At 38.6% G+C, this 1,407-nt stretch overlaps 1 protein-coding gene and 1 long non-coding RNA gene across 18 annotated transcripts in view; one reads left to right on the top strand and one right to left on the bottom strand.

Moving 5' to 3' along the window:
• The window catches only part of kcnq5b (potassium voltage-gated channel, KQT-like subfamily, member 5b), a 150,613-nt gene that overhangs the window by 28,639 nt on the left and 120,567 nt on the right, over positions 1–1,407 (bottom strand). The window lies entirely within an intron of this gene.
• Positions 1–1,407, top strand: part of LOC116696703 (uncharacterized) — a 17,873-nt gene that overhangs the window by 15,864 nt on the left and 602 nt on the right. The window lies entirely within an intron of this gene.

Raw genomic sequence — 1,407 nt, 5'->3', positions numbered from 1 at the left:
CCAATCGGAGTTTTCTGTTGCACGACTTAAACAACTTTTGAACGCACCCATGTTCCACCAAAACAAGTTCCTTCCCGATGTATATTGCAGAGACACTGTTGCTCCGTCCGGCGCTTAGTGCCGCCCAATACGATTATGATTGTTTTAAAGAAATTCCAAAAAACCAGAGCACGTTTTCCTTCTGTAGCTGACATTGATGGCTGGCCACTGGTTCCCACTGCACTTCAAGCTGAAAAAAAATGCACCAACCGCCACCTCTGCCTCTACCTTTCTTTCCATCATTTTACCCGCTGCTGCAATCTGCTCCTACTGCTGCTCACACCAATTAACTAGCTAGTGCATGCTGTTTCTGAAACACATCCTCTAACTCCACACCCCCTTCTGTATGTTATTGGATTCAATGTGTTGATTTATTCAAATGGCAAAACATGGTTTGTACCACTTTTCTACATAAGAAAGGCCCCCCTTTTGAAAACTGTAAGTACCACCACAAATTAAATTCTGTTTACCGACATTGATTGGAGGACAGGAAAAAATGCGAGAGAAAGACATGTCAAAACAAGCGGCTGCATAATTGGTTGTTTTTGGGTCATTTTTTTCCACAAGAAGCAATGGCCAAAAACTTCCATAAATCCTCCAAAACCCCTTAAAAAAATAAAACAACTTCCAAAACACATCCTCACTGCATCACAGTCTTACATTATGTGGCCCTTTCAATGTGATGTTGGCCATTCAGTTTGAATGTGCAGCTTTGCTGCAAGCAAAGTAGAACCATGTCGGTGACAATGACCTGTCCTGGCTTCCGTGTCTGTTGTGGATATACTGATCTAAGCAGTGGAAAGAAGTTGATGGATCTGTGTGGGCTGATCGAGGCGGAGGACAGAGAGAGGAGAGTGAGTTAAGGAAATAAAGGCAAGAAAGTAAAAGCTCTATATCTTTCAATACCACCAATGGGTCCAATCCTTTTAGCCTTTTTATTACCTTACCAGTATCAAATTGTATGACATTTGGTAATTACTTGTTAAACTGGTTATGCTTACTCTAATTTCATGACAATACTCATGTTCTCATCTTTGATTTAAATTAATACTTTGCATGTAAACTTACTACAACCAATATCTACAGCAGCAGTAGTAGAAGAAGTAGTCCGATCCTTTACTTAAATAAAAGTACTAATTCAACACTGTAACAAGTACAAATCCTGCATTGAAAATGTTATTTAAGTAAAAGTATGTTAGTATCATCAGGAAAATGTACTTAAAGTTTTAAAAGTAAAAGTACTCAATGCAGAAAAATTCTCACATTTTCAATCCTCTAATCATTTCAGCTGTACAGTAATTTTTTGAATGGTTTTGTGGATTTGCTGTTTTTTTTGTTGTTTGTTGGACTGGGAAACAAGGTGATGAG

This window comes from Etheostoma spectabile, chromosome 2 (genome assembly GCF_008692095.1).
Source record: "Etheostoma spectabile isolate EspeVRDwgs_2016 chromosome 2, UIUC_Espe_1.0, whole genome shotgun sequence".
Taxonomy (NCBI): Eukaryota; Metazoa; Chordata; class Actinopteri; order Perciformes; family Percidae; genus Etheostoma; species Etheostoma spectabile.
This window is presented reverse-complemented; position numbering and strand designations above follow the sequence as displayed.